Below are 17,648 nucleotides of genomic sequence, written 5' to 3'. Positions count from 1 at the left end.
ATAGAATGAATCTTCAAAATAACATTGTTTTCCAAAACCTGTCTACAGTATCTCTTACCATGATACACAGTTCCTATGAATAGAAAAAGCAAAGCACTTTTTTCCAAACTGTTGTGCACTCTTAAGCAATCTACAATAAAAATAGTATTTTTTCATGCTGGGAATGATGTGAATTACAAAAAAGCCTTGTAGCACACTTGGCACTGTGGTCTCTTGATTAGCATAGCTTTTTATTCATCAAACACGTTTCACATTGACTATTTTTCTCTTTTAAATAACGGCATCTTTGTACTTATGCAGCATCCATGAAGAATTTCTTGGGTGTTATTTTGTACCTGATCCTAAATGGCAGGTTCTGCATTCTGCCATCTGTCTAGCTTTCCCATTTGATGCAGCTTCTGAGAGGTATTTTCAGAATCGAGGACTACTTGCAAGAATGATGCTAAATCCATGCATTTTACTCCTTGGTTAATGCAAAACTATTTTTCCTTTACACTTCAATGAGAACAGGAAAATAATGATGGTGAGTTCAATCCTTAGAGTAATACAAAGAGGACTATTATCATCATTAGAAACCAAGCAAGGTGTATTTATTGCACATGCATGATACTCACTGATGCAAATTACCCTGTAAATTCAAAAGGAATCTGTATCATAGGAGTGGATGGACTGTTTCTACTGATATTTTGCTTAAAGCAGAAAATTAATTCTTTTGACAGCCAACTCATGATTGCAAGCTCACTTTCAACTACAGCTTTCAAACAGATGAAACATGTCTGTTTATAAAACGATACAGTACAGTACACAGTAGCAAGTCAGGTCATAGACATTGAAAAGAAAAAAACAGATCAAAGGACAGATTCATTCACATCTACAAGCCCTCAAGAGTGTACAGGTCAAATGTCCCCAGAAAACTAGGCTGGTGGCGCAAATTCTCTATGTTGGCACCAGCAGAAGCAGCTGCTATCTTTATAGGATGCAATCTTGCTTACATCACCCTTCAGAGCAATCTTCTGTACCCCTGCCCAATACACCTTCTGCTCTATTCCTTGGACTTCACATTTGCATTTCTACAGAGTCCTGTCCTGCAAACTGACTCAAAGTTCAGGTAGTAGATTTCCAAGATTTAGATAGGTTGTGTGAGGTTCATTTATTTCATATTTCATTCCATCTAAGCAAACTGTAACTTTCTGAAGTGAAATATTTCGAGTATGTCCCGTGTATTTTAATGTTAGCTCTGCTTCACATTCAAACTTCTCACAGACCCCTGGGATGCCTTGCTGCAAAAATATATAGCTGCCAAGAGTGGTTGTGGGAAGTTAGAATTGCCAGAAAACCATACAAACAATCTAACAATAGAGCCTTGGATTTCTGAATATAATTGCACCATGTAAAGTCAAAATACAATATTTAAATGATTTTAGATAATGATGAGTGTGGGCTAGAGAGAATCCAGATAGAATTTTATTTTTTTAAACAGTTCCGGGAAAAACATGGCCTTGACTTGGAAGTATAGCAGGAAATATTTTTATACAGCATGAGTTCTCATTACCTAATCATACGATTTGTAGACCTGAATTGGAAACCAGGAAATAAACGAAGAAAAATATTCAAGCTATAAAAGATGGGAGTTTAAAATTTTCTTGGTATTTCTGATTAAAGCTATTAGGTAGCTAAATGGTCACCCATTATTTTAAAAAGCATCTGGACATTAAAAATAGGTAAATTTCTGCGGGACTTGGATGTCAGCTATTCCTGAAAAGCTTTATATCACTGCTTTCCAACCCTGAATCAATCCACTTAAACGCAGCTGTATTTCAGATGCTCAGTGGAACTGTCCATGTAATGCAGATAGTTGACAAATAATCTGCAGAAAAAGCTAGATCGATTTGAAGATCTTTTCCTGTAAATGGTATTCACGTTATTTGTACAAACACACAGATGGGATTTCTGCTGTCTTCTTCAGGCCACTTCCTCCAGAGAGCTCTCCATCAAATCTCTCTAGTTCTACTCTTCTGGTGATCCAAAGTCAGCACTGGGATGGTCCAAGTGCATGAATTACTGTCTGCTAGAGGTGCACCCTGAGGGCTTCTGTGTGCAGCATCACGTGAGCCCTACTAAAGTCACCCTGTTGGTATAAACTGAGCTAGCTGGACCTTAAGGGACAAGATTGTGCACTGATATTGTAATAGAAATTAGGTACTAAGAAGGAGGCTGGAAGATTTAAATATTTCTGCCTCCAGCTTAAGCAACACTCAATCTTGGTCTTTATCTGAAAAACTAGGTGAATTAACCTATTTGGCATTCCTATGCCAAAAATGTCAGTAATACAACAAGAACCGTCAAAAGAGTAACAATTCCAATCCTTACTTTGTAAAAGTAATTCATTGGAAGAAGTCGGGAAGAAGGATGAAACATGCCAATATCCTACCCTGAGAATCATTCTGTTGATTTGCACAGGTTTCTTATTATATACCCATCTAATGCATTGGACATGCGTGCTTGCGATGACACAAATACTTGCAAAGCTTACCAGATAAACCATGTTCTCTTCAGACAGCAAAACATTTCTTGATGGTTGTGTTTGCTAATTACATTTAGACTCAATGTTCTTAAAGGTCTTTTCCAGCCAAAGTGATTCCATCATTCTCTAAATCGCAGATCCTGCTTGTCTTGGTTGAGGGCAAATTTGGCAGCAATCCTCAAGAAGGGGTGATTTATTAAAAATATTGATCTAGTACTGATATCCAACTGTGATGGACAAAGGCTCCCTAACAGTTCAAAATTAGAAAGTGTATGTTTATTGCAACGCTGGGCAGCGTGCGGGATAGCTCCCAAATACACGCTGTGATTTAGAGGTGATAACAGAGTCTTTTTATCTATACAAGTATTGAATACCCAAAAGACAAATACATGTTCATAATTTAGGTACATCCCATCATTCCTCACTTCGTATGGTAATTAGTTCAAAAGCTATTAAGCACGTGTAGTTTGTTCCTCAAAATGAATCGGTGGTCCCTTTCATGGGGAGGGGTTCCAAAATGAGGAAATAAATGAAGTCTTCCTGGTTCTGAACTTTCTACATTTTCAATGCAAATATGACAAATGAACCCATTGGTAGAACTCCCATTCCCCATCTTCAATTGGTTTCAGAACAGAGGTGGCCTACAATTGTCTTATGTTCCTAAAAGCTATTTATGAGTTTCTGTATTCTTCATGATAAACCCAGCTAAGCAAACATGATGTTGACAAGCAATCAATTATTAGTTAACTACTAACTCTTAACTTCATCAAGGCCTACCTATTTATTTTGATAAACTCTAATAAGGCTTATCTCTGACTAAAACCTCAGCTCCTCTAAAAACCCTAAATTTCTTTAAAGTTCATGTCTCAGGGGGCCCCCCCCCAGAAAGCCCACCTACACGGCCCCTCCCCTCAACTGGTCTGGGAAACATTTCCTCTGAGAGAAGTGGAAAAAATCTGTTTATTTAACAGGGAAAGCACCCCCCAGCACAAAAAATGAACAATACCAGATGACAAAACTCAATCGCCGCTCTGAAGAGACAACAAATTCAGAAAGTCTCTCCTGTGGATGCTTGCTCTGTTATCAATCCCTCCGGCACTGGGAAAGGCTGCTGCCCAGAGTAGGCCCCCATAGGCCACAAAGTGCAAGCTCTCAGTGCTCTCCAGGTCCCAGTCTGGAGCAGGTTTGAACAGTTCCAAGAAAAGGGAAAGAAAAAAAGACAGTCCAGGGAAAACTCTGCCTCAGCCAGCTAAACCAACTGAAAAGCAAAGAACACTCTGTTCTGCTCCATCAGTGCCCAGACAACACAGTGCAGCACAGAATGTGGAGCAGTGTTGCTTTTAGAAGGTGAGTGCAGCCTGTGATAACAAACTCCGTACTTCTTCTTCTCCCCACCTTTGCTCTCAGAAGCAGTCTTGAAGGCAGAGAATAGAATATCCAGCATTAACAGAACAGATGGCTGGGGATACAAGCATCATAAAGTCACCCTAGGACACTGCTCTACTGAGATATGTCACCAGACTATGCTAAGACAAAGTTTTGGAACTGCTAATTAAAATTCTACTATCACAGTGAAGCTGAGGAGGAAACACAGCTCACTCCAGTTACCTTGTGGCATGCCAATACTTCCTTTCAACCACAATGGTTTTCGTCTTTAAGTCCGTGACATCACAGGCATAATTCAACATCTTTTGGGCAGGAAGGAAGATATTCTTCTTCTCATTATACTGATGGGTAAGCTGAAATGCAAAGCAGTTAATTCAAAGTGAAACAGCCATAAAGTCAATAGTAAAACTCACCACAGTTTTGTTTACCAACCCAAGTCCTTACTATCCCAAAATACAAGAACAGCTGTAAAAGCCTTGTGGTTTCTTCATTTTTTCCTATACCTACATGGGAGGGTAAGGGATAAATGATCCCAAACAATGGTAATCCACAACAAAGCATTCTTGACATCATATTCAGCTTTTGCATAGTGAGCTCTTCACCTGATCAAGTTATTCCATTGCAATAGTTTGGGGAGTATCTTAGAGGGCTGGCTGTTGTTTGGTTTAAACCATCTTGATCATTCCGGAACCCAGTAGCAATGAGAAAGTTCAAAATAAGATAGTGCTACGCAGTGATTTTCCTATATGACAGACGTATTTCTACAAGACAGAAGGCTGACCTAATGCTTCCCTACAACATGGCTGAAGTGGCATCCTGTTCCCCATAGGTTTTTCCGTTTAATTTTAGCAGCTTTCTTACTAGATTAATGAGCTGAACTAACTCAAAAAGGAACCAGATAAGTGCCAGAGCTTTAAAACAAACAACAACAACAACAAAAAAGATGCAAAATGGTGATTTGTGGGTGCGTTTGAAAACAGAAATTTTTTTGTATTTTTCATAGAGACATGGCATTCTCTAGAATGATATTGCTCCAACGGTTTGAGTTTGGTTTTCTTTTTCCCCCTCAATTGTAAATGTTATGCATTCTTTTTGGCCAGTTCAGGAAATAGATTTTCTGATACGTGTGAAAGACAGTCTAAAGTTCCCCTCATTTGCCTCACGACCATTCCCAGGACAGACACTGGGACCCTAAAGACACCGATGGGAATTCTGGCCTGCCAGTAATGGATGAACACCAAAAATCCTGAGGCCCCTGAGCAGAATTCTGGCCTGCCAAGTGATTGTTCACAGCTGTGTCTTCAGTGACTGCTTCTAGCAGGGCCTGCCAAAGGGCGACCCAGCCTATATGCTTGCACCTGCTTCACGACAATAGACCAGGAATTTTCCCACCTCTTGGCCAGATGAACTTGCTGGGGCAACTTGGTAGCCCCCCCATGGAAAATCCTTCCTCTGCTCCACTACCACCGTGAGGCACCGAGGTTGAAGCCCCCCTACCAAGGACTGAGACTGAGACACCTGTAATTCTGATGCAGGGGTGCTGGCCTGACTGAAGCAGGATGCCTGCTGAGTGCTGCCTACAGATGTGCCTACAGGACCTAGACTGGTTTCCCCCAGAAAGCAGTCCTGAAACAGTGGGTCCCACTCACTGCTGCTACTGACTTATCCTGCTGAGAACATGGACTGTCTGTACCCGTCTTCAATACCTTTTTCCCCCTCAGCAATTTCAATAGACTTCTTCTTCTTGATTGGATCTGTTCCCCCTCAGCCATTTCAAGATTCTGTTTCCCCCCTCAGCAATGGACTATAATAGAACCTTGAGTTCACCAGGACTTAACCTTGAGTTAACCAGGCAGGGCCATTATCTTCCCAACGTGACTAGGCAAACTCTGTCGGCTGGACTATGAGGACTTAGTCTCTCCACATTTGGTAGCTCTACTCCTGTCTTGGTTCAGGGCAAATTTTGGGGAGAACCCCCAAAGGGGCTCCTCTAGGAAAGCAGATTCATTTGGCCCCTCCCCTATGAAATATTAATCCCAATATTACCGGGTGGGACGTGCCTGGGCTCGTCTGACCCTTGCTGCTGGGCCAAAAGCGGCAGCTGTGATGTTTCACCTCAGAGATACATTTGGCCGGCTGGATCGTGCAGCTAGGCACTCGCAACAAATCCAGGCATAGTAGAAACTCAGTTGACCTCTGGTGGAAAAGGTTCAGGGGACGGTGAAGAGAAAAAGGAGAGGATTCTGCTGTAGAGTTTTAATCCAGAGTTTATTCCAGGATGACAGACCTCTGAATCTTGTAACAGCTCCCAACAGAATCCAGACCGCATGGTCCCGTCTCCTTTGAAGCCCGGGGACAGGGGCAGGGGAAGGCACAGGTGAGCCACCAACCAGGTGGGAGGAGGGGAAGGCTCAAAGGATAAAGACACTTGGACAGGCCAATGAGCCCGGACCTGAGGGGCATCTTTTGAACTTCTGCCAACCACACCATGACCCTGCTGGAATGTTAACATTGATGGACAGCACTTAGCAGGAGGGCAAAGGGGGAGGGGAAAGGACAGGTTTCACCTATCCCAACACCTGAGGGATTTTCCTGTTTCCTGAAACAGGAAATGGCGTCACACTGCAACACTCCCCCCAACCGGTCCAGGAGAAAATAGCTCCTTGGAAAGAGGTGGAAAAAACCTGTTTATTAAACAATAAAACCTAAACAATATTGAACAATAAAACCCCTTGTTGCTCCAAAAGAGATGACAAACTGAGAAAGTCCCCTCCCTCGGTTGCAGTTCAGCTCACACAGGCTCTTATCAGTCCCTCCGGTGCTGGAAATGTTGCGGGCCGGGCCCAGCCTGGTGGGCCACAGGTGCTAGCTGCCGGTGCTCTTCTGGGTGTTCAGTCCAGAGCAGGTTTCAAGAGGTCCAAAGAAAAGGGAAAAAAGAAAAGAAACCACAGTCCAGGGAACTTCCTTGCCTCAGCAAGCTAAAACTAACTAAAAGCAAAGGAGAGCTCTGTCCCACTGTCTGTTCATCCCCAGACAACACAGTCCAGGAGCAGGAATGTGGAGGAGTGAGTGCAGGGTCTGAAAACAAACTGCTGCTTCTTCTCTCCCCCCTTCACTCTCTGCAACAAGTCTTAAAGGTGCAAAACTTATGATGCAGCATAAACAGAACAAGATGATTGGGGTTAAAAGCATCATATAATCAGCTTAGGACAACTCCCTCTCTCTTTCTCCCCCTCTTTTCTATTCTTTTCCTCTCCCTAATTCCTTTCATGCATTTGCTGTGGTCATTCTATAAAGGTGCATTTCTTTGGATTGATACTGCAATCCCCTTTCCGTGTTGTCTGTTGCACTCCCAGATCAGTTAACCAACCATCACCACCCCCATTGGTATGAGCGGATCGTGACATTAAATTGGCATCATGGACAGGATTCTGATCGACAGAAGGGTCTGCAAGGCTGTTTGTAGTCTGGAACAGGGGAAGGACGATTTGCTTCAGCCACACCTAGCCCCTCATCGCGAAAGGGTTGAACGAAGCTGGAAAGCAAGGAAAGCTCTTTGAATTTCCCACAAACTGCGCACGCCCAGGTGAAATACGCCCCCATACTCTATTGAGGGTTCTGTCTTTAGAATTTCCCAAAAAATCTCTTCGCGCAAAAGGGGAAACTGTTTTTGTTTATGTGTGAATTTGGACTGTCTGGGAAGGAAGGGACAACTTGAAGGAACTAAGCAGGGCCTCCCAGGGAGATTTGGTCTCTTCACCCAGCCAGGGAAGCAAAGGGGAGCACAGCAAAGGCTGTGAGATTGTCTAACTTAAGTTTGCACCTCCCTGTCATGGTTTTGGTCCCTTCATAAAATGACTGAAAACTCTAGCACAAAAGTTAAATTTCTGAATTTTCTGCTCTGCTTGCTAAATAGAATGCCAAGCCTTCTCCAAGGGGGGAGGTTTGGGCAGAGAACAGCTGGTTTAATTTAGAAAATGTCATAGATAGAATTTGTTCTTTACAACATGAAACAGAAGTTAAACTGGGCAAAAATAAGACCATCCTCTGCTCAGTTTTGGCAGCTTGTCTCACAGCAGCCATAGAAACCCTTTTTAAGCAAAGAAACGAGGAAATAGCAAGAATAGATTCCCTTCAAAACCTAGTTGAAATTTTGCAGAAAGAATTAAAGGAAGATAGAAATGAGATCTATATGTTGCGAGCTGCCCTTAGAGAGGAACTTGCTAAGAATTCACATCATACTGATTCCTCTACAGAGCCAGAGGAAAAGGAAACTCCTGACTTGAAACAAATCTATCCCCGTCAGGAACTTGAGGCAGTAAAAAATTGGAGAGAATACTGCTGTCCTCGCTTGAGACCCTTGGTTCAAACAGAATAGAACTATATTAATGATGAGGATTGTTGGAATGTTGGGGGACATAAGACAGTTGATGCACTTTGGACCTGGTTAACATAAGAGATTTGATAACAGAATGCCTTGGCATAAACAAACGGAACTTTGAAAATTCGACCTGGATTGCAAGAAGATTAAATCAAACGGGTTTACTGGAAAAAGAAAATCCCATGAAACTCTGCAAGCAAGAGATGTTGTTATATGCGTAAGTTTGTGTATGTGATTTTAACCTAATCATTGTAGTACACGTTACTAGTCTCCCTGCAATGGTATGTAAGTGCTTGTATCCCACAATCAAATTGGATTCTGATTACCGAGTGGGTCTCCCTGTCTCTCTGCATTGCCGAAAGAGGATCTTGACCCACCTATCACAACTAAACAAATACCCTTCAGTGCTACCGAATTAGCTAAGCTGTCAAAAGAATTCGGGCGCCTCCCACAAGAATCAGAGCCAAATATGTCCTCCGAGTGTCCCTCGATGGTGGAGATCAAATTAAATTAACCGGAGGCCAGTGGGGACTGGGGACATGGAGCCTTCTTCACAACAGGAGATAAGGAGGTAAGCGTGACGCATGGTCCCTGACACAGGGTGCGTCTTTCTGGGCCGGGAGAATGAATCCTTTGGAAAGGGGTGACCCCCTGGCAATCGTTGACACCACCGACCAGCTCTTAGAAAGTGTCCACAAAGCCGCCTGCCTGCAAAAGATTCATGAAAAGAAATTAGTTCCTGGTTTTGAATGCCCAATGCAATTACCTGTGAAGCCAGAACTAATGACCGATTGAACTCGTGGGCTTCCAGAAACACTTAAACATACAGCAATGACTCTACAGAAAACCATAATGGCTTTGAATCCTGTAGAAAGACTAGATAAGATTCCTCAGGAATTCCCCTGATCAAAGTGGACCTAGAGATCCTGGCTTCACTCCCTACTCTTCCCCCTCACAGCCCTCAGCTTCTCAATCTGATTCACCTGCCAGTAGCCATAAAGTTTGGACATGAGCTGAAGTTGCAGTAGATCTGATTAATTATTGTAGACAATATGGACCTATAAAAACCCCGGCGTAGAAATCAGAAAATAACAAAGGTGTTTGGTTTATTGGGGCTCCTCACAGTGAAAATATAGAGAAAGGAAAACAGATCTCTAACTGCCACCGTTGGTGGTTGTTGGGAATTCAAAAGTGGGTCCCCAAAGAGGTGATGGATGGTTTGCCCCTTGATAAATTGCAGAAAATAATAAATAATTGGCACCAGCGAAAACCGAATCCATTGGCTCAACCCAGTGCACCCCTCCCTTCTCAGGGACAAAAACTAACCCTCCCCCAGCTTCTCCCACGGAACACAGGCAGTGAACCAAAACCAACAGGGTTTTCGGGAAACAAATCTCTCTGCCGCTTACAGGTGGGCAAAGGGGCGGAGTGTGGGTTTATTTAAGAATGCTCACTAAAAATAAATCCGGATATATATTAAGCCCAGCTATCACGGGCCTCCACAGGCTACTAGTAACCTTTTTGATTGACGTTGGGGCTCAAATCTCTGCACTGACAAAAAAGGATGCCCAGAGGTGTGGAATTGTTCCAACTAAGAGACAATGCTGTGTTCTTAATGCTCTGGGAACTACAGAATCTATGAATGTTGCCTTAGCCAAACTGAGGCTCCCTGGAAATGAGCATCAACTAGTCATCAAAATGGTAATTGGGAACATTCCAAATAATTGATTAGGAATGGGTGTCCTTGCTGGGAGGCAGTGGGAAGACTCTGAGGGATTTCTGTGGTCTTTTGGCACACTGCCACTTAACATTAGGCTGCTTCAAACCGCACCCTCCCTACCCTATAATCAAACAACTAATGTAAAACAATACCCTCTACCTTCTGGTGCCAGAGAAGGTATCAAAGCAGTTCTACAGGACTTGAGAAACCAAGGGGTAATAATTCACACACATTCTCCTTTTAATTCACCGGTATGGCCAGTCTGAAAAGCCAGTGGAAAGTGGAGATTAACAGTAGATTTTCACAGGCTTAAAGCCAACACAGACCCTCTTACAGCACTGGTCCCAAACTTAGCTGAATTAATAACATCAATTCAAGAAAAGGCTCACTCAATCATGGCAATGGCAACTATGGATGTCAAAGACGTCTTCCTTATGATACCTATACAGCCAGAAGATATAGGGACCATTTTGCCTTCACATGGGAAAGGACGGCAATACACTTGCACTAGGCTTCCCCAAGGCTACAAACACTCCTCCACTTTGGCCCACCATGCTTTAGTTGAGGAATTAGAAAAAATACCCAAACCTGATCCTGCTGATCCTGTAGCTGATAATCAATACATTTAAGACACTCTGGGGGGGGGGGGGGGGGTGGGTGGTGGGGAGGGGGGGAAGGATGAAATAGAGGTAGTAGGGAAACATCAGCAGAAAATAATCTCTCACTTAAAAAGTCTTGATTTGCAGATACCCGCAGAGAAAATTCAGAAACCTTCTCAGGAAGTGAAGATTTTGAGAATTTGGTGGAAAGGAGGCATGACATGTATTCCACCCGATACCCTAACCTCTTTAGATCAGACTCAAAGGCCTGAATTGAGGAAAGATCTCCAGCAAGCTCTAGGACTATTAGTGTTCTGGAGAAAACACATCCCAGATTTCTCAATAATTGCTAGGCCGTTTTTTGACTTGCTGAGGAAAAGAATGAAATGGGATTGGACTCCTTCTCAGGAAGAAGCATTGCAATTACTGATTTTTGAAGCAACAGCTCACCAAGCACTAGGCCCTATCCATCCCACAGATCCCTTTCAGGTGGAATGGGGATTTGCCTCCTCAGGGCTATCAGTACACATTTGGCAGTGGGGTCCCGAGGGTCCAACGGGGCCTCTTGGTTTTTATTCCTGTGGTTTCAAAGATGCTGAGAAAAGATACACTACCTGGGAAAAGGGGTTGTTTGTAGTTAGCTTAGCTCTCCTAGAAGAGGAAAAAATTGCATGACAAGAGCTTATTGTATTAAGAAGCCCTTTCAAAGTTATCAAAATCGTCACTAATGGGAGCCCCACCCCTCCCCCCCACCTGACGGGGTAGCCCAAAGGGCCTCAGTTAGGAAATGGTATGCTCAGATGGAAGGCTATTGTAATACCGTCTCAATAACGGAAGATGCTGCTAAAAATCTAACAAGCCAAGGCACTGAGAGCCTGGTTAGCAGCCATGATAAATCTGCCTCTGTAATCAAAGCTGCCCTTCCTTTCTCCCCCGAACAAGCAGCAAGTTCTTGGTTCACAGATGCCTCTGCAAAACGGGAAGGGAAGGTATGGAGATCTAGAACAGCTGTCTTACACAATTCATTTGGTGAAAGAATCATTACCGAAGGGGAAGGCAGCGCTCAGGCTGGGGAACTCATAGCTGTTTGGAGTGTTTTCCAATGTGAGGCACAGAACATTTCTCTTGTCTGCATTTATACCGACTCTTACGCAGTGTACAAAGGTTGTACCGAGTGGCTTCCTTGCTGGCAGCAAAATGATTGGGAAGTTCACAGAATTCCAGTGTGGCAAAAGGAAAAGGGGCAAGAAATTTTAGATGTTGCAAGCCAAGGAAATGTTGCTATTGGTTGGGTAGCTTCTCAGCAAGCAGATGGAAATCCAGCAGGAGAGTGGAAGAATAGAGCTGATGAACTAGCAAGGCTCAGCCCCCTGAAAAAGGAACTCATTCCTGAGGACTGGGATCAACTATTAGAATGGCTGCATGGAAAAAGACAGCACACAGGTGCGAAAGATTTGTACAAAGAAGCTCATGCTTGTGGTTGGCTGGTTACCAGGGAAATGTGTAAAACATGCGTATCAGCCTGCGAGCAATGTCACAGGTGACTGGAGAGACATCCTTGAGAAGATGACCCTCTGCATTTAAGAAAGGGTAAAGGCTTATGGGACGCGTGGCAGGTAGACTATATTGGCCCCTTTAAGAAGTCAGGAGGTAAACACTTTGTGCTAGTAGGAGTAGAAAGTGTATCTGGGTTGGTTCAAGCTGATGCTTTGAAAAGAGCTACAGGTGATAATGCGGTTAAAGCTTTGCAGGGGTGGTTTGGAACTTTCCCAAAGCCACAGGAAATTCAATCTGATCACAGGTCCCACTTCACTGCTAGAGGTGCACAGCATTGGGCAAAAGGTGAAGGAATTAAGCGGTCTTTCCACAGCCCTTTCCACTACCCTCAAGCTAAGGGGATCTTAGAAAGGACCAAGGGTTTTTTGAAAGGACTTCTGAAGCCCCGGGAGGGAAATTGGGACGTTCGGTTATGGGAAGCTGTTAAAAGAGTGAACAGTAGATGGGGGGTGAATGGATGTCCCAAAATCACTGCCTTTTGCCCAACAGCTCCAAGCATCGTTCCCTTACTACGGCGACCTGACGATTCAAAAAGTCCAGCACATTACCCTGGACAACCTGTTCTGGTGGACCTCCCTACTGTAGGGGAAGTAGCACTAGTGCTGAAAACCCCTCTGAAGAAATATGCATGGCTAGCCTCTGATGCTCTAGGGAAAGAGCATTGGATAAATACATGCTGGCTAATCCTATCATTTTAACTCTTTTCTGCCCCTCAGTGGAAGGATTTCTGTTGTTTTTACTTTGACAGAAGAACCCTGAGGAACATGAAAATCATCTGAACCATGATAACACTGGTGATGCTTTTCTGCATCCTACCACAATTCCATGGACAGGATCCTGCTGAGTGGTTGTGGTCTGAAGCTACCCTCCATCCCACTAATGTTCTAGGAGCGTATCCCAAGGGTGGCCACCCAAACCTAGAGCCTATAGTGCTGCATGACCCCCAGGTATATGGTCCAAGTGAGTGGGGATGGGATCAGAAGGACTGGACTAGAGCCCTAACTGGAACAATTGGTGAGTCGATTGTGGAAGCATGCAGAAAAATGGAAGGATCTCTCTATGAGAAATCCACCTCCATCACAGTTGCCGGAAATTTTATGGAACCAGATGGGAAAAATGATCGGGATATCCCTTCAGCGAGACTGTGTCCTACAAACAAGTGGGAGTGTGCCAAACAAATTCCCCTTACTCTGTGTTGCTGCCAGGAGTATGTTGGTAATTACACTCTAGGTCGCAAAACGAACAATGTTGCAAGTACAAAGGATTGTAAAAATGAACCAATTGATTGCTGGCATAATTTGACGTTAACTAAACCGACTTAAGTGACATGCCGCTGGCAAAATAACTTGACCAACCTGTTAGGTTGAAAAGGCTTAGTTCATAAATTTAAGATAGACGCTATAACAAAACCCACGCTGAGTACCGTAGTTACATCCCAGTGGAATAGACGGGACGGAGAGCATGAAGCCCACACTGAGCGCCATAGTTACACCCCAATGGGTAGAAGGGACTGAGAGCACAAAGCTGACATTGAGTACAGTAGTTACATCCTAGTGGGCAGAAGGGACTGAGAGTCCCCTTAGTCAATGTGGCCTTGGTCCCAAGCTTTTGTTCACTTGGCAGGAATGGGAAAAACAAAAAGCCTGGCAGCTTCAAGGGGGAGTGGGAGAAGGAATTAGCTGAAGGATTTGTGGAACTGCTTATAGCAAAGCAATCTCCATCAGTGTTTTGACAGATCAGACAAATAAGCGTGAACAGGTTTGTACGCCCCCAAGCGTACAAGACTGTTGGCACAATTTTACATTAACACAAACTGCAGAAGTAGTTTGTCTTTGGTCCAAAACTAGTGAAGGCTTTTCTTTTAAGTTGATAATAAATGGTATGAACCAACCTTCTACTACCACCACTCCAGCCCAAGCACCGCTTATGCTTAGCCTGAGAAGTTTTGAAATTGGACCATATATAATCAGGAAAACTGGTCAACAACACATATTGTTCAATCTGGCACGGTCTCTTAAACAAGTCAAATTGCTGATGATGCAAAACAATGTCTCAGAAATTCAGCCGGCCTGTTTGCCTTTTTTGCGGACTTCCTTTGAGGGTTGGACCACCTGGCTGCAAAAACAGAAAGTCCGTTTTTTCTTTAAAAACAGACACTAAGAGACATAACCGGTGTTTTGGGAACAGGTTTTGGAATTCTAAATAGTATTGATTCTGAAGTACACTAATGGATAGATTGGCTGCCACAAAATGGTTAGAGATTTGACCAAATTAAAACAACCACTGCAATCATCCTTATTGGCTTTGGGAACACAGCAGTGCTTGCTATCAAACATATTACCAGCTTGGGAAAAGGTAAATGTAAGTGATCACAAATTGGTAGACTGATGCACTCGGTGCTACACAAAACAACCTTTCTTTGGCTCTTAGCTGTATCCAGGCACAATTGTCGATGCAGTCAGTTGCTGCCTCAATGATAAGAGAAGGTGAAGGCAATTTCCCTACTGCAATTCAGAAAAGAATTTGGGACAGTGCCACTGATTTTGAAAGAGAATTCCAGTCCTGGTGGAACTTGGTGAATTTTACTTATCACCCCATTACAAACACAGCCACAGCTCTTGCGTTAACCGTACGCAATGCCTCAGTGCATTTGAGATTTCCTATTCTTGCATTAGGGCTAAATCATGATGGAGCTATTCCCAATCTTTCTGAACATAGACAATGGGCCCATCAAACTGGTAAAAAATGGCAACATGTTAATTTGGAATCTTCTATTGTCCGAGAACTAGGCTTCATCTGTGAAAGTAATGCAATTACAGCTCAGGATGTTTGGACACAGAACAAAATATCTGTCATTTTGAAATTCGTCCTAACGAGACTTTCGAAACAGTCCTTAAATATATAGGCAATGGGTGTGGGTGCTCTAGAACTGCTTGTGATACAGTATTTGTAGAAAATGCAGTAGTGGATAGTAAAAATCATTCAAATTGTTGCGCTTGTAACTTTACAAAATTGAGGGATGTGATTTTTCTTCAGAAGCTCCAGTTACCTCCCATTACCTTTTTCAATCCAATTAAAGACTGATTCACAAACTATTACTGTCCTAGGGTGACGTTATGATGCTTGTATCCCCATCCGTGTGTTCTGTTGATGCTGGATATCATGTTCTGTGCCTTCAAGACTGGCTGTGAAGAGCGAATGTTTTGTTTTGGTTTTGCTATCAGCCGCTCCCCCACGGCTGGCACGACACAGAGACAGGGCAGTACATGGGTGCTGCTTTTGCTTTTTGCTTTGCTTTTTGCTTTGCTCTTGCTTCGGCTTTGCTCCTGCTTTGCTCTTGCTTTTTTGCTCCTGCTCATTAGTTAGTTTAGCTAAGCAGTCCAAATTTTCCCTGGACTGTTTCTCCTTTCCCTTCTTTGGACCTACTCGGACCTGCTCCGGACTGGGACCTGGGAAACACCGAGAGTTTGCACCTTGTGGCCAAGGTGCAGCAGCTACCCCAGCACAGGACAGACTGATAACAGAGCGAGCACTCCCCAGAGAGACTTTCTGAAGTTGTCTACTTTTTCAGAGCGGTGAAAGAGTGGTGCCATCTGGTATTGTTCCTTTTGTGTGCTGCGGGGTGCTTTGCCTGTTACAGAAACAGGTTCTTTCCACTTGTTTCCAAGGAATCCTTCCCGACCCGGTTGGGGGGAGGGGCCGTGTGGGTTTGTTTTCTGGAGGGTCCACCTTTTGGAGGTTTTCTCCCAAATTTGCCCGAAACCAGGACATTTACCTACTCCCATTGGGATGAACATTACTTTGGTAAAGCAATCTTTGCTTCATCAGGACTTCATTGAAATATTGGAGAAGATCAAGAAGAATAGACAGAAAGCACTGGTAACTGTTCATCACAATGTGAAAGAAATACACCATGTCATAGAGAGAGTAAGAAAAGATGCTGAACACAGGTGGTAGGATACTCTTTTTGGGTGGTCACCTACTGCCACAAGAGTCCTGAACAGTATGTGTCATCCCATCATTGCCCTTTTGCGTTTCGTTTTGATTGGGGTTTTTTAATCAGCAATCTTACTCATTATGAATTGGAGAATGATGAAAGAGTTAACAAAATTGATGTCTGTCATTAATGCACACAACTTGGCTGATGTCCTTTTCACTGTGGCCATCTCCAAGACTATTGACACAAGGCGACTATAAATGAGAGGATGTGTTTTGAAATCGTCTTCAATTTTCTTTGAAGATTATAAGAAAATTACTTTTGATTTTTGGTGAATTGTTTTGAAAAAAAATATTTTAAATGAACTGTTGTTGATTTGTTTATTGCTTTATTGCCTTTGATTATTTGTGATTAGTTTCAGATATTTGAAAAAAATGTTTCAAAATAATATGGTTTAAATTCCTGTTATTATATTTCTTTCTTGTTTCCTTACCCCCGCCTTTTTTTATCTTTTCTTGTCCTTCCCTTCTCTCTCTCCGTCTGACGTATTGTCTCTGCTTTCCAGGATATGCTACCAATGCGCGACAAGTACACAACAATAGTACAGAACACTGCTGATGAAGACCCTTTGAAGCCTGTCGTGACTCACCAGGTGCTGTGAAAGACGGTCTGAGGTTCCCCCCATTTGCCTCACGACCGTCCACAGGACCGATATCAGGACCCTGAGGACCCCGATGGGACCTCTGGCCTGCCAGTAATGGATGAACACCAAAAATCCTGAGGCCCCTGAGCAGAATTCTGGCCTGCCAAGTGATTGTTCACAGCTGTGTCTTCAGTGACTGCTTCTAGCAGGGCCTGCCAAAGGGCGACCCAGCCTATATGCTTGCACCTGCTTCACGACAATAGACCAGGAATTTTCCCACCTCTTGGCCAGATGAACTTGCTGGGGCAACTTGGTAGCCCCCCCATGGAAAATCCTTCCTCTGCTCCACTACCACCGTGAGGCACCGAGGTTGAAGCCCCCCTACCAAGGACTGAGACTGAGACACCTGTAATTCTGATGCAGGGGTGCTGGCCTGACTGAAGCAGGATGCCTGCTGAGTGTTGCCTACAGATGTGCCTACAGGACCTAGACTGGTTTCCCCCAGAAAGCAGTCCTGAAACAGTGGGTCCCACTCACTGCTGCTACTGACTTATCCTGCTGAGAACATGGACTGTCTGTACCCGTCTTCAATACCTTTTTCCCCCTCAGCAATTTCAATAGACTTCTTCTTCTTGATTGGATCTGTTCCCCCTCAGCCATTTCAAGATTCTGTTTCCCCCCTCAGCAATGGACTATAATAGAACCTTGAGTTCACCAGGACTTTGAGATCTTCCCAACGTGACTAGGCAAACTCTATCGGCCGGACTAAGAGGACTTAGTCTCTCCATGTTTGGTAGCTATACTCCTCTCTCTTTCTCCCCCTCTTTTTTATTCTTTTCCTCTCCCTGATTCCTTTCAGGCATTTGCTGTGGTCATTCTATAAAGGTGCATTTCTTTTGAT

This window comes from Agelaius tricolor, unplaced genomic scaffold (genome assembly GCF_023055355.1).
Source record: "Agelaius tricolor isolate 1412-34295 unplaced genomic scaffold, bAgeTri1.0.p SCAF_40, whole genome shotgun sequence".
NCBI lineage: Eukaryota > Metazoa > Chordata > Aves > Passeriformes > Icteridae > Agelaius > Agelaius tricolor.
The sequence above is the reverse complement of the archived record's forward strand: the minus strand, read 5'-3'. Positions refer to the sequence as shown.